This window comes from Mus musculus, chromosome 2 (genome assembly GCF_000001635.26).
Source record: "Mus musculus strain C57BL/6J chromosome 2, GRCm38.p6 C57BL/6J".
NCBI lineage: Eukaryota > Metazoa > Chordata > Mammalia > Rodentia > Muridae > Mus > Mus musculus.
In genome coordinates this window covers 6,737,501-6,755,894 of record NC_000068.7, presented here as the reverse complement: position 1 = coordinate 6,755,894, position 18,394 = coordinate 6,737,501, and the positions used below count along the sequence as shown (strand labels likewise).

The following is an 18,394-nucleotide window of genomic DNA, read 5'->3' as shown; positions in this document are numbered from 1 at the left end:
TAATATGTACAGAGGTGTGAACACCTGTGTCTTCCCATTGCGTTCTCTTTCTCCCTTTCTTCTACCCTTATTCGTTCCTCTCTTGATTAGACATGTGCATCCAAAAAAACCTTACAATATAATCATGTTTATTATTCTTGATTTTTCTGTGAAATGCAATCCAGTTTTTATTCCTAGTACAGATGAAAATGAAAATGGTGGTGAGATAACAGTAGCTCATCTCAAGTAAGAAGCAGCATAAGGTGCATCCTATTGATCCATTCCATGATTTTCATAGCTCAGCAAACCAGGGTTATATTTTGAAATAAAACTGATAGTTTTTAAAATCTTCAAAACACAAAAAGTTTTCTGTAACAGTGCCAATCATTCATTAATTTATCTACCCCACACTATACATGCACACACATATATACATATTTGTTAAATGCCTGCACTGTGTCAAAAACTAATATATAGATTTACAGCCATACATTCATTATACCTTATGGATGAAACTGAAAAAGATGTTCTAATTATTTTGTAGATCTTATGAGTAACATATTATGCTCTGATTCACACTTACTCTTAAAAATACTCAAATTGCTTCTTACAGACAAGCATGGAAGAGCAAAAAGAAACTGACTGACGTTGTCTTTCTTGATACAACAGGAATATTCCAGACAGACATGTGGCAGAACATTCTGCTATACCGTGTGTGGTTGCTTTACTACTTACTTCAAACTACATGGCTTCCTTTCTAATAGGAACTACTTAGCTGCACCATTAAGTAAGGCTCTGCTTTGAATCTGACCTGATCAGTCTTAGCAATGGCCAAGAATTTAGACAAATGTAGTGTGAAGACCTCTGAGCCCCAGCTGAGAGCAGCTCATTAAACAGCAGGTTCCAGACAAACCAGACCCCTAAGCTGCCATCCAACCAGAGTCTAGAGAGAGAAACCATGCTCATTTCTCTTGTTGACTGTAAAATTAATTTTCTTGAACGTAAATCTAAACTACTGTGAGCCAGAAATCAAGTTTATTCAATGACCTTTGTTATTTGTAATGTGGGCATAGGGGAGAAGCCCCTGAGTATGAACCATTAATAAAGAAAGGCAGTTTAAATAGATAATTTAGTTTAAAAAAATCACTTTCATACAGGCAACCAGACAGAAGCTAGCTAACACAACCTTCAAAACTAAATTCTGAAGACATTGATTGAGAGTGTCAACTCTTTCCATTCACCTCCTTTTAATAAATGGATGGCCAGTTACTTAATAATTGCCTTCGTTTTAAGTTGCTTTAATACAGCAAGTGGTCTAGAATTGATGCTTGTAACGTAATAGTTATATTTTGTCACATTGCCTGTCACCTCTCAGTTGCACTATCCCAATTCCTTACTTTGTCACTACAACCTTAAATCCCTACCACTCCCATTAAAGTGTCTACTTGCCTCCTAAAACTCCTTTAGATGTTTGTGGTTTTTTTTGTTGTTGTTGTTGTTGTTGTTTTTTAATGTCTTCCTTGGCAACTTAATTTATGTCTGCCATTTTCCCCCCATCCTTGTCTGCCGGTTTTAAAACAGTAATATTATGTTCTCTAAATTTTCTGTTTTGTAAAACCTCTGCCTTTTGATTTGCTTTTTCTTTCTTTCTATTTTGATGTAAACGATTTACCTCAGTCCTCTGGCAAACACACACAGTGTATTTTCAGTACTTTTCCTGAAGTTTTCTACTCTTTAGAGGACTTTCTGTCTACTTAGAGCCAACAATTATGGTAGCTCCTGTTTCTTTGACTAGCCAAAATGTTTTGTTTAGAAAGCAATGGACCTTTGAGGATGGTTTGTTCTATGACTAGTAGCAAAGAAGAGGGCAATATCAATAACTCCGTTAAATTTCCACAGTATGTATTTTATAAAATCTCTCATAATCCTTTCTTTAGTAACCAAGAAATCCTATTTTCAAAACCACATGTGATCTTTGTATCTCTCAGCCAATTCTTGTGGGGGTTTTTTGTTGTTGTTGTTGTTGTAGTTTTGTTTATTTGAGTGTTTTTTTTTTTTGGTCTTTTTTTTTTTTTTTGTCTTTTTTTTCCTCTCACACATCTTTATATTCATGCTTCTGGATATTAAGATTAGATCCAAATGCCTGCCTAGGTTTGAATTCATCTCTCACAAAGACTATAATGTTAAAGAAATTAGCAGTAAGAGAGGATTTAAACATATATTTAGAAATTTCTAAGGTGGTATTATACATACAAAAGCATACATATATATCAATGTTTTATCAATGAAATGAGATTGTCTTCTCAAAACTTTGCTGAGACAGTCATTGTTGGTATATATTTTAAAATGTCATTCTCTTGGTTAAATCTCGTTGTAGCTATTTAATATTTACAGATCTCTATTCGCAACAATTGTTTTAGTACACAAAATTGATTAGAAGGAGAAGGGGATAAAACAGTTATGGCTGGACCCTGAATGAGTGTATGTAGTCTGGTATATTTTTTAATGAATATACTATTAGTAGTTCACATTTCAATTTCTCCCACTGCTTATAACAATTAGCATTTACCTTACCATTTTATTACACATCCCAGGGCATGTGTTTTTCATCAGTCATTTGTGACAAGATTTTTAGCCATTCACTCATTTATGTATTTACCTTGAGATAGCTTTATTGCAGCTCAAAAATTTCCTAATTATAAATTGGAAGTATAAAATTGTCTCATCTGATAACCTTGGAGTTAGATACTATTATCTATTTTTATTATCTATGATTATTATGTTTACACAAACATGGTCCGTAAGTAGTTTTGATCTTTTACTCTGATGCCCTACATCACACTAGTACTTTAAAGCATTTATCATTAAAAGTATTGAGATATGAAATATATATTTGTATTTATTGAATTGTGTCAGTGGCCAAGTTTTAAAGAATAAAAGAGTCTGTTTATAACCAGATTACATGTTTAAGAGCATAATCTACTTGTAAATATTACAATACTACTAGCAAATCTCTTATAAAATATATTTGTTAACTAGTAATATTGTTTAGAAATATGAAAATTTCTGAAACTAATGTCTGTAAATCTACTAACATTTTTCTGCTTCACTTTCCCACCTTGATCTTATATACAACTATTTCTTATATATTTTATTGCTAGTTTATATACAACTAGATTTAAAGAAGGCTTATCCATTTAATGATAGAATACAAGATATCCCTGAAACAATCTCAGAGTTACTTATTGTGATAAGAAAATATCCATCAAAATATCCAAGATTTTATACACAACACACACACACACACAGACACACACACATGACTATTTGTAACCAAGACATTATGTAGACTGACTTGCTTCAAGCTCTGCAATTACACTAAAATAAGCCTCATGAAAATAAAGCTTTAGTGTTTGATTATTTGGCTTAATAATAATAAAAAAAACTTATCGGTTAGAGATACTATTGAGGATATGCCTAGATCAAAGAGCCAGTTTGAAAGATCATGGTGACCTTAACACATGCATTACAGGAGTGCTGCTCTCTGCAGTACTGTCAGTTTCAGGAAAGGTACTGTGTTTCAGAAGCACACAGTGGACATTGAGGATTGTTACTCCAGAGAAGATGCCGTGTTGTTTTTGTGGGCCAGGTGCAGTGTCAATCTCTTGGATTATTACTCTTTTTTAAAAGATTTATTTATTTTATTTATTTGAGTACACTGCAGCTATCTTCAGACACATCAGAAGATGGTTGTGAGCCACCATGTGGTTGCTGGGAATTGAACTCAGGACCTTTGGAAGAGCAGTCAGCGCTCCTAACCACTGAGCCATCTCTCCAGCCCAGATTATTACTCTTTAAAACCAAACCAAACCAAAAATCAGATAGCTTTTGGAAACCCTAGATATAAAAACATGCTCTAAAAGCTTTATAGGTTTTAGAGATGTTCGTAATATCCCAGTATACTAAAGCTAACAAACAATATTTTGTGGCAAACAATTTTGGCCATTTATTAGTCATAGACTACCTCCTTTAGTACTGTCTGTATTGTATTGCCCATGAAGCTGTATGTTGTATTTTTCACTATTGTAGTAGTTATTATAACTGCATATTATAATGACTATGTTCGGGTTGTTGAGATGTGTGTGTGTGTGTGTGTGTGTGTGTGTGTGTGTGTGTGTCTGTCTGTTTGTTTATGTGTGTGGTGTGTGTGTGTGTGTGTGTGTGTGTGTGTGTGTGTGTGTATGTTTGTGTGTTCCATTTTCTGTCAGCTTGACACAAATTAGAGTTATCTGGAAGGAGGAAACCTCAATTGAAAAAAAAACCTCCATAAAATTTCCTGTAGAAATCTGTAGAGCTTTATCTTGATCAATTATTGACCTGAGATGGCCCAGTCCACTGTGAGGTGCCATTGCTAGACAGGTGGCCCTACTATTATCTGTAAGAAAAAAGCAGGTATTGCAAGCTCTGGGGAGAAAGCTATAAGAAGCCTTCTTCTGTGGCCTCTGTGTCAGTTGTTGCCTCTGGGTTCTGCTGTAACCTGTAAGCCATTTCCTCCACATTGCCTTTCGTGGTGTTTGACTGGAGCTATAGAACAACCTAAGCTGAAGGACAAAGGGAAGCTTACACTCCTTTATGTAGAATATGCTCTGTAGCTTCTGGGAGGTCAGTGATTAATTGACCTTGCTTTGTTTGGTTTTATTTGGCGTTGTTTTGTTTTGTTTTGTTTTTCATGGAAAAACAGTTCTTTAGTCAAAGAGCAATCATTTGAATCTTATAGATACTTAGACATAAAGGCCAGCTTCCTGAATGGTAACACTTTTACTTAGTAGAAATTGAATTTCTACTAACTCATAGAAAAATACTTATTCTTTATTAAAATATTTATTATTGAAATAATATTTTGAACAGATACTGATTTGTTTCTGTTTTCTGAGGCAGTATCATGTAAAATAAGGCTAGCCTTAAACTCAAAATGTAGCTAAGGATGAACACAAATTCCTGATTTTCCTCTGTATATTTCCAGGCATCAATTAAATTCTAATTACTGCATTCTGGGGTAAAACTCACTATAAAAAGTGAAAACTTCTGATAATTCAGATCTTTATTAAACAAGTTAGAATTATATCCATGTTTTAGATACTTTTTTATTGCTGTGATGAGAAACTATGTCCAAGGCAACTTAAAAAAGAAAACATTTGTTTGGGGTTTATAGTTTGAAAGGGTTAAAGTCTATCATACATCGTGGGAAACACGGCAACAGGCATGTGTGCATAGCACTAGATCAGTCACTTGATCCACCCTACAAACCAGAGAGCTAACTCTGATAGCCTGAGCTTTTCAAATGTCAATGTCAAAGCCCCAGTGATGTACCTCCTCCAGCAATGACACTCCCCATCCTTCCCGAACAGTTTCACCAACTCAAGACTAAATATTCAAACATATATGAGCCTATAGGGCCATTTGTGTTTAAACCATACAACATATCTGTGCAGTCTAACTCTCCCTGTATTAGTTTTATCATCCGGTCCCCTTGCCTTTGTGTTTAAGAATTCCTATGGTGATTAAAGATGCCAGTAGTGTAAAGTCAAGACATAAAAAGAGAGGGTCGGAAAGTCACTTTTGCTATTTCTTGCTAAAGATATAATTTTGAAAGGAGCTTCTAAGTATTCTTACCTCATTAATCCATTTGTACATTTTTCTCAAGTAGAGTATTTTTAAAGAGGGTAAGCCATACAGGACAGCAGAGTATTAAGAGAAAAATTAAAGATGCCCTTCAATGATGATAAAGACTAATGTGGCCTTAACAGTACAGCTAAGGAGTGAAAACACACTACTTTCATACTTCCACAGAAGAAAATAGAGCCCTAGAAATCAATATGACCATGAATACTCAAGGTTAAGTACGCTAAACAATGACAGGACCAATGAAATAGTCTTGGTGTTATTTTCAATTTCAGTTATAGAAAGTTACAGCTCATTCAAGGCCTAATATCCATAATGTAGTCTGACAGCAGCAACATCACTCTACTGGTAAAAAGATTGCAGGGAAAAGCAGTGATAAATGTCTGCCTTGGATAGAAAATGACACAGAGTTGTCTAATTGCATGTCCAAAGGGTATCATAGGAAACACAAAATAGAAATCTTAGGCCTTTGTTATCATGCTTTCACAATATTGATTATTTGCAGTGTTATCTACTTTGTTTAATCACCATCAGAGTTTCTCGACCTTAAAACAGAAAAAAAGGAAGGAGTCAGCACTCAGGTGATTTCCTGTAAACCTGCTTCCCACCTTAATTTGTAAAATAAAGGAGAGCTGATGATTGGGCAGATAAAAGGAAAGGTGGTGCTGAAGGTGGGAGGAGAGAAAGAAGGAAGAGAAAATGGAAGAGAGAGAGGTCACAGAGGAGGAGGAAGAAAAGCAGAGAGGAAGCACATGGCCTGGAGAAATGCAAGTTCTAAGGGGTCTCATAGATGGAGAAGATGGCAGTGTAGCAGTAGATCTGCCCAGTCTCGGCGCACAGCATGTATTCATATTAATTGTGTTGTGTTTTCATTGCTGGGGCATATTTGGGTTGGAGATTTACCGCAACATTCCGCCACTTTTTAAATAGTCGGCTGAAATTGGAATCCACCAGCGAACTAAGTCCAAGCTAGCCGATATCCTTGGCTCTGGAAGTGCTCGCCCTGACATATCCAGAGGCATGCTTTACTAATCTAGGTACCCCTCATCTGGGAATGTTGATTATGAAGTTTGACCTGACATAGTTACGTCGTCTCTGCTTTAGCCCTGTTAACATCTTCAACTCTCTTTGGTAGAGGAAAATTGAGCCTCAAAAGACTAGGTAGGGGATTGCACCAGTTGGTTCCTTCTGTTTGCTTCTGCTTGCATACGTGTAGCCTCTGCCTGACTTGATCTTCACTAACCAGTTTCTCATCCCTGAAAGTCTAGTAAAATATATGCTTTATCACATAATCCTTAGGGACAGATCTGCTTAAAATTTTGAAATCCTTTAAAAAGCTCCTTGTCAGGGTTGGGAAAGTGACTCAGAGTTGGAGTGTGAGCTGCTCCTTCCAGGTCTTTGTCTCAGAACCCTCTGTAACTACAGTTCCAGAGCATCCAATGCTCTCATCTGGCCTTTGCCAGTCCACCCATACATATAAAAAGTTTTCTCAAAAGAAATCCTTTTTTTCTCAGCAAATGTTAAGCAAAACCAGGAAAACTCAGTATTTGTGCAATAACTTGTGAGGTATTTTCAAAGATGCCTTACTTCTATCAGAAGTAAATTTTTTGAGTATTAGATTACAAATACATACATGAATATTAATTCATTCCACAGACTATTAAATGATTAGCCTAAACATATACTTTGCTATAGTTAACAGTAATTCTCTTGAGAAGAGAAAAGAGGGGGCTGGTGAGATGGCTCAGTGGGTAAGAGCACCCGACTGCTCCTCCATGAAGGTCTGGAGTTCAAATCCCAGCAACCACATGGTGGCTCACAACCATCTGTAACGAGATCTGACTCCCTCTTCTGGAGTGTCTGAAGTCAGCTACAGTGTACTTATATATAATAAATAAATAAATCTTTAAAAAAAAAGAGAGAAGAGAAAAGAGTATCATTGCTGTCTTGTCCCTTATTCTAGCCCCACGCACAGGCATGCACCCAGTAAAAACGTCAGCACAGCCTCGTGTACAGCGCTAGACTGCTGCGAGGAGCGGAGCATTTGCCCTTGCACTGTTGAAAGAGTTCTCTTCTGATGCTGTGGCTCTTCCTCTTTAGAGCAAAATGGGAAAGATCTGCTTTAGGGAGCTCTGAACACAAGCGCGAAGCAGGAACAGATCACCGGGTATTATCTCAGAAATGTAGCCCGTTAAGAATTTTAGATGGCTCCAAGTGAGGCTTGGAGTATAAAGCTTTTTGGAGTTTGGGATTGGTTGGCTATCACTGCTGTGTTCTCCCAAGACAGGCTGTCCTTTTCCTTCTGGTGCTTAAATGTGTGCTGTGTTACAGACCTCCAGTGAGTGCCTACAAGGTGAGAGAAGGAATGAATGTTGTCCTTAAGTGTTCTCACTGTTTACAGTGGCCTATGAAGAGCAAAGCTAAGAATCAAAGGCTACAAAGGAAACTGTCCCTTCCTCTGCCTCCACCATTCAGAATTGCCCTCTGGTTGGAGAGGAGGGACCTTAGCAGGGGGTCGTATGTTTGTTATTTAAATGCATGTTGCTTTTTAAATAGTAAAAACATCTGTGACCTCTGGTTTAACAGAATATCACCTTCACAGTGCCTACTGTCAATGACAGTTGCGATTTTAAGTCATCAGGTGATCCTTAAAATGCTGGTTTCTGCAACTTCCCAGAATCCATATAGGTTCCTTTTGTAAAAAGGTATGTTTATTAACCAATGCTTTGAAGGACACTGCAAGAGAAAAACAAAAAATGAATGTTCAGCTTCAACTTGCTGCACCTTTCATTTTGAGAAATCACCTGCACCTATCAGTTCTAGCATATTATGACAATATTTTACTCTCTCTCAGTTTTATTTAAGCTATGTGAAAAAATACTGCTCAAGGTTTCTCCAACAGTACTTTGAAGGCTCAGTACTTGTTTTAAAATAATTTATATTCAGGCTGGCGAGATGGCTCAGTGGGTAAGAGCACTGACTGCTCTTCCAAAGGTTCTGAGTTCAAATCCCAGCAACCACATGGTGGCTCACAACCACCCGTAATGAGATCTGACAGCCTCTTCTGGTGTGTCTGAAGACAGCTACAGTGTACTTACATTAAATAAATAAATAAATAAATAAATAAATAAATAAATAAATAATTTATATTCAACCTCTATGTTAACCCGCACACCTCCTTTTCATGATTTCTCACATACCGGATGGCCCTCTTTTTCATGGATGGCATTAGAGAGTGTGGGTCAGCAGTCAAGTGCACAGGCTGTGCATTGTGTCTCCTTTGGTTGCTGAAAGCCACTCAACTCTCAAGAATAACATTTCTTTTTGACTCAATTCAAAGCTTTGCAAACAAAAAACTTCTAAAAAGTAAAATAATTTTATCAGGTGGAGGCAGAGAGCCAGTTTCTCAGAGTTCCTTTAAACTACACACATATATGTGCCCACACATATCACACACAAAATAATATTTGGACAGGTATCATGAGCTGCCTTTGTTTAGTTTGTTTCAAATCTGTTTTCCTTAGGGAAGCCAGGATACTAAAATGAATGGCATATGTTCGTTAGGAGTCCATCTTTTGAATATGTTGAACAGTGTTCTCCCTCCTAAAAATATGTAGTAACTTAAGATGGAACCTCGGGTGCTGTACTGAAAAGGGCCCTTCCTAAATTATCAAGTCTAAGGGAGAAAGTCAGTACTTACCATGAACTTGGACTTGGAATGATATGTAACTAAACTGATGGAAGCTAATATGTAATTACTGTTTTTTACAGTGTAATTATAGTGATTATATTCTATTTCTATTTTCCTTTGGAAAACACAATACAATAACTCCAAATGTAGGCTTAATGACAAGTCATGAAAATAAATTATCATTGTATTAAGAACTTGTATTATTATTATTATTATTGTTGTTGTTGTTGTTATTGTTTCGTTTTTCGAAATACAGAGTTTTCTCTGTGTAGCCCTGGCTGTTCTGGAGCTCACTCTGAAGACCAGGCTGACCTCAAACTCAGAAATCCACCTGCCTCTGCCTCCCAAGTGCTTAATCAAAGGTGTGCGCCACCACTGCCTGGTGCTTTTTTGTTTTTGTCTTGTTTTTTAGTAGAACTTGTCAGTTGGTACATATAAAGAATAACTATACAAGTAGTAATTCTGAAAAATACTACTTTTAAGGGAAGTGGAATGAAAGAATGTGATGTTTCTGCCAAAGTGCGAGGTTATGGTGTGAAGCAGAAGCAGAGTATGGTGGGCAGCTCGTCTCTAAGCCGCTTTATAGATGCTGTTTACACAGCATAGTGTTTGAGTTATAAAGTTAGATTTTAAGTGATAAAAACTTTGTTTTAAGAAGATAAATGTGCAAAGTATACTTTTAAATTGTTTGTAAAGAATCTTAAAAAGAAATACTGTTATAATTCATGATTATTTTTCAATCCTCAACCTACTTTTTGAGGAATATTTTGAAATGACTAAGAAAAACTTGCATTAATACCAATAGTATGATGTGTAAAAAGTAGCCATATTAAGGTTTTCTCATAAATATTTTGGGCCAAATACATAGTTTAGACCACTCCTTTCCATTTCTAGCACCTCGAAGTCAACTACATCATTTATCTTTATTTTCTTTAACATCTCCTCAAGTCATATCTACATGTGCCTCAAGTCTGCCTGTGGACTCCCTTCCCTCACTCCATATTATTAACATTGGATACTAAACCACTTCCAGTTTCTTACCTGCCTTCTGAATATTTCACTTAGTCTATTAAAAAAAAAAGCCCAAAAGGACACTTTAGGGATTGACCATATATAGCCCAGTAAGACCTTGGAAGACCTACTCACTGTTTAATCAGTTAATCAGAGAGAACTAAACTTCATTTAAAAGAAATCTACTTGGTATGTTTTGTAAGTACCCAAAAGGTCAGTAATTCCTTGGAAGTCATCCTCTTTGGCTGTCACAGTAACCCTTTTCATGTGGGAATAATATTTTGTCCAGTCTCCTTTTTTTAAAACCTTTTATTTATTTACATTGGCTTTGAAAAAGTCATTGCATTTTATGAACGTGTGTTTCTAACCATAAAAATTTTTTATTATATTGAAAACATATATAAAATACTGGATTATCTTTGTTATCTTATAAATATATCAATTTCAGTTTAATGTCCTCAGCATTTAAAAAATTAATTTTCTGTTGAGGTCTTGGAACCACTTGGAGTTGAGTTTTGTGAAGGGTAGTAAGTATGTATCTGTATGTATTCTTCTATATTTGGACATGTGAAGCAATGCTGTGGAAAGTTTTTCTAAGACTAGTGAAGAACTGAAGAAGTCCTGAATCTTTTTTTTTTTAATCTGCTTCTGTCTAAGAAGCCAACACATCTGCGCTTCATAGGTGCTCTGCGTTTGAGTTGTAGTGAAGTGTTTACTGCTCACCAGATGTAATGGGTTAGTTCCTTATAGACAGGACTAGGGGAGGGCATATAAACACTAACACTGAAACTCTGAAATGGCACCAGGGCAAGTGAATTTTATTTTTTGTTCACTATTGGTGGTTTAAAAAGTCCCTCCATGCAATTATTGTGAACACCTTGCTTTGTGGTCACTTAAGATTGGCGGGGTGGTGGTGGACAGCAGTCCACATGTCCCTGGGGTGGTGGTGGGCAGTAGTACACATGTCCCTGGGGTGGTGGTAGACAGCAGTTCACATGTCCCTGGCATTTGTTCAGAGCATTGTGCATAATGTAATGCTCTTTCATAAAATAAATTTTATGACTTTTAAAATAAATTTAGTAAACCTAACAAAAAATTTGGCGCATGCCTTTAAACCCAACACTTGGGAGGCAGAGGCAGGCAGATTTCTGAGTTCGAGGCTAGCCTGGTCTACAAAGTGAGTTCAGAACAGCCAGGGCTATACAGAGAAACCCTGTCTCGAAAAAAAAAAAAAAATTCTGAAATCATGTACAGACTCACGTTAAAAAATAGGACAACCCAGCAGTGGGAGCAGAGGCCAGCAGGTATGTGAGTTCCAGGCTGGCCTTACCTATACAGTGAATTCAGACTAATCAGAGATCCACAGTGAGTCAGTCTGTCTGCCTTTCTGTAGTTATCATTCTTATCCTTCTTTTGTCCCTCCCTGTCCCCTCTCTTTTTCCTGTTTCTCCTTTTGTCTCTTTTTTTCCTTTCCTCCTTACTCCCTTATCCCATTTGTCTCTGTCTGTCTCCCTCTCTTATACATACAGACACATGTATCTACATATATGTAGATACGATAATAGATATATAACATTCTTAGATTCATTTATAGAGTTTTATAGGTATTCTTCAGTATGTATTTTTGATATCTGTGCAGGCTCTAAAAATGAAAACAGGGTTTCTTTGAACAGGACCCTTATCTAAGTCATATTCATGAAGCTTTATTTATTTAGAGCTTTCTAAGATGTTTTTCAGCAGCAAATAAAATTTTGCCAAATAAATGGAGGTAAGGGGTGTGCATTCCCATGCTGGAAAACAGTGGGGGAGAGTACGTTGGGCACAGTCTGGGACACATGATAAGCTAATGTCCAGGACAGAGACTTTGAGTAGGATAGATTGATAATGGTGAAGTTATATAGAATCAGACACCAGCTGGCTTCTAGAAAGTTAAGACCCTTTTCAAGTGTTTGAAGATTATCTAAAGGAACTTTAAAAGATTTTAAGGAGCAACAGGCACATATTTACATCCTTGAAATGTCCTCCAGAAGAAAGTGGAAAATGCATTAGTGTGGACAAGACACACTTGAAGTGGAAAGAATACCAAGCAACAGGCTGTGCTTCCTCAGGCCCTTGGCCACTGACTTTGAAGTACAGAATTATTCATCTCTGCGTATTTAGTTAGTTAGTTCCTCTTGCACAGGATGTGTCTTGGTAAATGAAACTGAGAATTCAAAGAACTATTTATTAGACTTGATTCCTGTCCTCAAGACATTTAGAGTATATTTTAGAAGAAAAACAAAAGCATAATGTATAGTATATAACGTTTTAAGACCTTCCAGTGAATTTTTATGTGCAATGCCTCTTTTGATCTTAAAATACTGTGATCTCTCAGAGAATAACTGACGTTTTCTAAATGAAAACTTGGACACAATTCATCAATATAATTCCAAACCAGCTGCTTGAAGTCATAGGTATATGATTTTGCTACTACACTGTTAAACAATAAGATTATGGGGTGGTGTATATGATAAAAATATGTGACACTGTATATAACTCCTCAGACACTTGAACAGAGAAGAGCTATGTGGTAAATTTGGAAAATTGGTAGGTCTGTCTTGAGTGATAATTTCTTAATGGAGTAGGATGCCAGCTCCAGGGTACTACTGTAAAGGAAGAAATGTATGGAAGCGGACAGCAATGTGTGAGACTTAGTATATTGTGGTTCTTGTAGGAGAGCTTGAAAAGATTTGGACTCATCTGTGAAATCTATTTAAAAGTAAAGAACATTAGTGTCAGTATTTAAAGTGTATGGACTTTTCTAAATAGTATGCAAGAAATAGAATTAGAAAAAAAGAACTCGAGCCGGGCGTGGTGGCGCACGCCTTTAATCCCAGCACTCAGGAGGCAGAGGCTGGCGGATCTCTGAGTTCGAGGCCAGCCTGGTCTACAAAGTGAGTTCCAGGACAGCCAGGGCTACACAGAGAAACCCTGTCTCAAAAACAAAAACAAGCAAACAAAAACAAAAACAAAAAAAGAAAAAAGAACTCTGAAATATCACTTGCAATGAATGGCAGGATAGGATGTAAGGCCAGGTAGGGAGATGTTCTGATTGCTCCATGGTTTCCCTTCCTCCAGTGGCAAACATATGCAGTTGTTCAGTTTCTTCCTCACATCTTTTATGAACCTTGAGTTACCACCTTGTCTTCCCACCCCTGTACTGTTCATGGCATCTTTATATAGTCTGTTATATGAAATGCTTTGTTGTTCTTTAATCGCCATGCTTAGGAAGTTTGGAAATCTTGAAGCCTTTGAAATGTTAGACTTGGAAAAACAAAAACAAAATATTTACAGCGCCATTCATGGAGATTCATGCCTAATGTCCCAAAGTAGGAGGGAGAGGCTGGAACAGTGCAAGTTAGAGGCCAGTCTGGGCTACATAGTCAGATCTAGCTTCAGAGAAGCAAAACAGACCAACAAGTAAAACAAAACACATCACTACTTTTCAGATCCTAGAGAAGACTCTGCCATTGAATTTGTGATTTTCTTATTCTATTCATTTCTATTTACATTTGGTTAGGGTTACCCTTCATGGATTATGATAAATACAGTTTACTTCCAGAATGTATGATTTGATGGGATCATAAAGAAAATTGCACAAGAAGCAGATCAGAAGAGTCTAGAAGAATCATAACCACTTATGAATCCAACCTTCATCAGCATTTAGGATATGTGCATTTTGAATGCTTCTTTTCTTCCCAGATGAATTGCTTTGGCATTCCCATATGCATATGTAACATCCATCTGGTTAGCCCTCAAAACTGTATGCTGGTTTTTTTTTTTTTAATCATTTAGGCATTTCTGCCACAAATGCTAGTCTTAATCTAGGATTTGAGTTAACTTTTTAAATACCATATCAAACATTAACCTAGGTAGTCTCCTAACATTTTCTAACTTATTATAATCTGAAAGCATGTTTTTCTTTCAAAATGTATTTCAGAGTTATAGAATAAGAATTTTGAGTGATAAATTTCTTATTTTTCAAAGCATGTGAAACTATTAAATAAAATATTTAAATTTAGAGGAGTGAGTATCTTCTATATGTTCCTAGAAGCAGGGCCTCACTATGTAGAGCGAGGTAAAGCAGCATAGTGTCATTGCACTAATGTTGTGCTCCATGTTCAGTCACTCTGAGCTCCAAGTAGTGCCTCATGTGGACATCATCTAGTGAGAGTATTACATTTCATCACGGTAGGATGAAGTTTCACAGTAACTGCCTCTAAGATGTTCGCAGCAGTACACTTACAAGTCACTCTCTGACTTAGTAGTAGTGAGGTCAGAAAAGAAGCAGACTTTATGAGAAGAATAAAAGTTCCTCATACTCAAGGAATGTTGTGGTTTTGCAATTAGAAAAAATACAAAAATTGGAGACTGAGGTAGGAATAGATTTAACTACAGAATATACTGTCATGAGGAATGTCATCTTCTTTGAACAAAATACAGTACAACAGGTAAAATATTTACTCTACTTCTAAAGATGGACAGTATGTAGTTTCCAGAACAAGTACTTGCTGTATTCAGACTGCTATATTAGCAAAGAAGGCAGATTATAAAACAGTAAACTAAGGAAAGCAAATGTAGACACTAACAAACATAAACTATATTTATTTACTTTTTAAAAAAGCATTCCTGGTGAAGCCCTGACAGGGGGTTGGAAGTTGAAAACACACCAATTTCTGTTATAGGCCAGACAACATAATAGAATTTTAATATGACTAAACTCAGCTGTCTGGCTCCTTATAATGCTATAGCCAAAGGTAACCTGCTTGTAGTGCATTTTCCTTTATGATCCCAGCAAGTCACACATTCTGGAAGTAAATGTTGTATTTACCATAATCTGTGAAAGGAAAAAGGCTGAGCTAAAAATACAAAATTGAACAAATGTGAAACACTACTGCTCAAGTTTTATAATTGTTCCATAAATGAGACTCAGGCATCTGTGTGGCAGAGATACTTTTCTGTATCATTGAAAGAGCTGGCTGAGCTTCAGATGGGTTGGCAGGAGCATCAAGACTCATGATGTCCTGTGAAATATGTTTTGTGCTGACCAAGCAAATAATAGTAGGCTGTTTGGAGGCTCTTACATTTGAAAACACAGTTGCCTGGTAAGTGAATACCTTTAATATGAGAATCAGGTAGAATTGTCTGCATAGAGCCAATCGTTGGAGTGGATATTAAAGGATAGAGTTGCTCTGGGAAATCTGTATTCTCAAACAAGCTACAGAAGAAAGATGGGAGTGCAGAAAGCAGGAAGTAGAGAGCAGAAGTGAGCTGTGGGTGACATCATGTGGAAGAGCACATCGTGGAACAGTGAACTCTGTTCAGCCTGAATGTGGAACAACCACAGGGAAGCAGATAGGACTTAGAGCCTAGGCGGACCTCCGAGGTGGGTGGGAACTACTTATTCCTCTCACTTCTGTAATTGTGTAATTCTTAATTGTGACTAACACAATTAGGTTTTGTTTAGCATAGTAGATGCAGTTAAAGCTATGAGGGTTCTATTTTTTAAATGTATGTATACTTGTATTCTGTTTTTTTAATCAGTATGAAAAACAGTATTTAATATAAATTCTTTTTTTAAAATTTTCCAGATTTTTTATTTCTTGAAATAGGAAAGCATTGAGTCCCTACTCTTTCCCAGTTCTGTAAAACATGCAACATTTCTTGTCTAATCGTAAGAGAACACAGAGAATCCTCCTGTGCTCATCCCATAGCTGAGGTATGTGGGACTGAGTAATTTGCCCAGGCTTAAACTGCCAAGGCTGCTGCTACATACTGTTAATTTAGAATTGGGTCTGGCTAGCATCAAAACCCCACCAGTTCATGACACTTTCTCAGGTTATCTTACAATACAGTCATTGCAATTAATGAATTATTTTAAATAATTACACACTAGGAACATCCTATACATAAAACTGTGAATTCCCCCAAAAGAAAATTCCCAAATGCTAGTCAAGCTTTCTACCAGAATATTTTTAATTTTTTAATTAAAAATTCTATTTTTTTGTTTATTATTTTTAATATTATTTTTGGTAAATTCATGCCTGTATACAACAGAACTCAGTTATATTCACACCCATTTCCCTCATCCAACTCTTCCTAAACCCTCAACCTAGCCCCCCTCTCTACTTCCTTTCCTTTTTTAAAATGTGTTTAAATTACATATTTAGTCCATTTATGCTGCCCATATATTGTAGGCATGGGGCCATCTACTACAGTAAGGAGAATCTACCAGGGGCCACACATTCAAAAAAGAAAGAATGATTCCCCCTCCCCGGCAGTTATCAACTGTCAACACCTCCACCGTAAGGGATGGGGCCTAGAGAGGATGTTCCCATCTATGCCACAATGTTAGCTGCATGGTCTCATGAGGGTAACAACAGTTGGTATTGGTTCATGAGTTCAATAGCCAAACCAAGTCTAGAAATCTGTACTTCACAACATTCCTTCCTATCACTAAATTCTTACAGTCTTTTTATCGTCTTCTCCATAAAGCTCCCTGAGACTTGGGATGTAGCGTAAGTAAGAAAAAATGTGCCACTTAGAACTGAACCCCTGTGTCTTATTTCCACCACTTTAGCTAGGTAATGCATCTCCGCACTGATGCAGTTCACTGCACAGAGATGTCTCCAGCCGAGACTGAGGGTTGCCTTGGTTTATGGGTATAGACATAAATATTTAAAAGGCAGCTTGACAATATAACCACTCAACACCAATAACAACAGTAGGTTCTAACCTAGGATCCGTGACCTCCTCAGTCACTGTCACGGGAATTTAGACCTAGATTGCAATGCCAGCCTAGAAATCCCTTGTATGGATCAGACTTCAAATTCCATCAAAATGCACCTGGCTATCTAGAACAGTAATGCTACTGTTGCACCAGTGGTGACATCTTGCCTGGTAGGTCAGTATTGTACCTTGTAGAGTCCAGCACTAGTCAGACACCTCCCCCCGCCCCCAGTACCCACATGCTACATCTGCCACTATTGAAGGTAGCAGTAGACAGGGAGCTTCCTGGTTGGTTTTTGATTGATTTTTCTATGTCCTATAGGTAATGTGTGTGTGACATAATAGCACTAGTTCTCTCGTCCTTATTCTTATTCCGGATTTGGTTTGGTTTGGTTTTTTGTTTTGTTTTAGACAAGGCCAGAATGGCCTCAGATTCATTTTGTGACCAAAAGGCTGAACTTGGTTTCCTGATCTTTCCACACCCACTTTGATGTGCTAGGATTACAGGCATGTACAATCATAGCTGGCTCTAAGGGTACTTAAAAACAAAAGTATGTCTGTAAAAAATAGAGTACAAAAATAATAAGCACAGCTGTGTTCCAGATCGGAACATTCAAAACTTGCACAGTAAAGGAAAGATTCTTGTTATAATCTCAATGGGAAACGCCATTTTCCCCTCCCTTATTATCCATTGTGTGGTATGTCTGTCTGCTGGTTCATTCCTCACTGGCTGAATTAAATTGGAAAATTTGCTTTTCACTGAAAGCAAACTGGAGAATTTGATTGGATCACTAAGCCACACTCTGTGGTTCCCTGAAGAGCCTCACGCCCTTGTACTCACGCCCTTAGATTCTGTAGATTGTTGCTGTTTACTCTCTTAAAGAATGAACTCCTTTTACAGTCTAGAAAGTCTTTTTACGATTCTTCTCCTCCAAGGCCAAAGGCCCCTTGACTCTCTATGACATTGGATACTTCATCTTCAATTTATAATTCATAGCCACATATCTAAATATATTCTTCCATAAAGTATTATCTTTGCTGAGCTCTTTGCTAACCTTAGGTACAAAATAAAGCAGTTCATCAGCCATGCGTATTCAGAAGAGGAGAGTGTTGGTTTGGTAAATGTGGTTATTTAAAGTGATAGTGAGGTGATAGGATGTGTTAATAACAGTTGTTAGGAACCACTAGATTAGATTAGTACTTGAACTAAGAAAGGTGACTGTCCTATTCATCTATCTGATGTCCCTCTGATACCCCCTTCCC

The 18,394-nt window shown here is 37.0% G+C and overlaps 1 protein-coding gene across 52 annotated transcripts in view; it reads left to right on the top strand.

Moving 5' to 3' along the window:
- The window catches only part of Celf2 (CUGBP, Elav-like family member 2), an 856,648-nt gene that overhangs the window by 640,447 nt on the left and 197,807 nt on the right, over window positions 1-18,394 (top strand). For 2 of the 52 annotated variants that reach the window (XM_030247339.1, XM_030247336.1), the window contains exon 1: window positions 9,256-18,394. This exon is cut by the window's right edge and continues 15,464 nt beyond it. The exons of the other annotated variants lie outside the window; for them this stretch is intronic. The gene's annotated coding sequence lies outside the window, so the exon portion shown is untranslated. Of the gene's footprint in view, window positions 1-9,255 lie in introns of those variants that run through there. 52 annotated transcript variants of the gene reach the window in all.